The sequence below is a fragment of the Leptonychotes weddellii genome, chromosome 3, assembly GCF_054177405.1.
Source record: "Leptonychotes weddellii isolate Sample4059 chromosome 3, ASM5417740v2, whole genome shotgun sequence".
Taxonomy (NCBI): Eukaryota; Metazoa; Chordata; class Mammalia; order Carnivora; family Phocidae; genus Leptonychotes; species Leptonychotes weddellii.
Genome location: NC_138371.1, coordinates 112162525 through 112165051, shown reverse-complemented (window position 1 = coordinate 112165051; position 2527 = coordinate 112162525).

The following is a 2527-nucleotide window of genomic DNA, read 5'->3' as shown; positions in this document are numbered from 1 at the left end:
TATTTCTTAAATTGTTTTTTGTGTAAAACTTCCTTATAAACTGTGAATGGCTGTACATATATAAGGCATCATTATTATGGACATTCATTCTAATACTAGATCACAAACAAACATTTCTTCAGAGTCAATTAAGGCATATGGGAATTATGTGTCCCTTTACTAAATGACCTTACATACATTCTAGCATTTGTATGTATGTGCAGGCTGCAGAATAAACTGTGAACAGGGAGCTGGGGGAGGCTCACCACTCTTGCAGATTTATTCCGGACCAAAGGAAAGTGAATTTTGATATTGTTTTCCTTCTGTTTTCTGAAAGTCTTGTAGGGTGAAGCTATCATTCATAAAATTTGGTCAAGCTGAAGGAAAACCTGCAATTTCAAAGATTTGCCTTTTGTTTGGTGCAGCTACAGGGTCAAGACCTGAATAGAGGGTTCTTTTTTTTTTTTTTTTTTTTTTTAGCAATGTAGGTTAATATTCTGGATAAGCAAAGGTAGGCTTGAACCTTAGTTTCAGGCAGGGGTGAAGAATAAAACTATTTTGCAGAAAGGATTAACAGGATTTTGGAGGTAAGAAACTGACAGTCAGAATAGGGATAATGTGTGTGTGTGTGTGTGTGTCTGTGTGTGTGTGTGTGAAAAGCCCCAGGGGTGCCTGCGTGGCTCAGTTGGTTAAGCCTCTGCCTTAGGCTCAGGTCATGATCTCAGGGTCCTGGGATTGTACCCCACATTGGGCTCTCTGCTCAGCAGGGAGTCTGCTTTTCCCTCTCCTTCTTGCCACTCCCCCTACTTGTACTCTCTCTCTCTGTCAAATAAATAAATAAAATCTTTAAAAAAATAATGGAAACAGTGTAGGCCTAAATGTAGAGGTGACAGTGTTTGAATGAGCCTTTAGAACATATTTTAACTATTTTACTGAACTGTAATCCATATTCTTTATTCTTAACTATCAGTACAAGTCTATGAACAGCAGTAGTGTATTTATATTGTGTTGGTGATGATATAGGAAGGGGTGAGATAATGCAGCCCTCCCTACAGTGTCCCTCTAATATACTATTGTGTTGGTGGCAGCACCACATTGAGGGGGGAATGTAGCCTGTGGCCCAGGTGTTCAAGGTCAGAGGATGCTCAGAGCTGGGGATCAGGGGAGAAGGAAAAACACGCACAGAACAGGAACTGACTTCGCCAGTTGTAAATTTCCTGAAAATTCAAAGAAACCTTGAAGAGACTTCTGCACATTCTATGCTGTGATATGTAGGATGAGGGCTTGAGCCATTTACATTTTAATTCTAAAAGATGATGGGACCACAGAAAAGTTTATAAATTAATATATAACAGATAACAATGAACATACTGTCCAAGTTAAACCAATAATCACATCAGTTATATTTGCTTCAGGTCTTTTTAGATTTTTTACAAAAATTATTAAAAACAAATTAATTTTTTTCTTTCATCTTCCCTAGAGGTATATCCTTTCTTAAAATTAGAAGATATACCCACATATTGGATATATATGGGATATATTGTTTTGTGCATTTCAACATTTTGTATAGATGATATAGTAGACAAAATATGTCATAATTATCTTTTTTCAGTCAACATTATGTTTTTGACATTTCTCTGTTTTGATACATGAGATCATTTTAACTGTTGTCTGATAATTGATTGTTTGAATAAGCCACAGTTTATTTATCCATTCTTTTATTGTATGAAACTTAGGATGTTTCCACTTTTGTGCTGTTACAAACCGTAAGGCATTAGACATCTTTGTATTCATCTCTCTGTACACATATGCAAGAATCTCTCTAGGGTGAACATCTAGTAGTTGAATTGTTAGGTTGTAGGATGTCTTAGTCTGATTCCCTGAAAAATCAGGACCCGAGGCAAGGCTTAGGTGCTAATGATTTATTAGGAAGCCAGGCCTAGAGCGGTGAGGCTGAGGGAAGCAGGAAGCAAGGCAGGGAAGGATGAGAAGCAAGTGCAAGGCTTGTGTGAATGCCCCTGCTTCACAAGAAGCCAAGAAGAGATACAGCTGGTGGCTGGGCAGGTGGGCTTCCTTGGCCACATGGACTGTCTCTGGGTAGGCTATACTATTCCTAGGAACAGCCCATAGGAGGAGGAAAGGAGGAGATTGATTTGTTGGCTCTCATTTCTCTTCTCTCTCCTATGAACAAAACTCATTCCAAGGGAAGTAAAACACCCTGTACTTTCAGATTACATTACCTGGCCTCTTTCATAGCTGCCAGACAAGTCAGAGTCCGCTTACCCCGCCCCGCTTCTCACCCCTCCTGTAGCCCAGTGCTTCTTCTTGAGTGCCAAGTGATGGGAAGAGTCAGGGACTTTGATGTCTGGCTGGCCAGTGCCAGGCAGTCAAGCTTCACAGGTCTCTGTGGAGCTGTCTGTAGTGACAGCAACTGAGTTGGCATAGACGGTGCATGAGAATTTGGGGAGGCTCATGAGATGTATCTAATAGGGAATGCCTATGACTGTTATGCACACGTTCAACTGTACTAGTGTCAAATCGTTTTCAA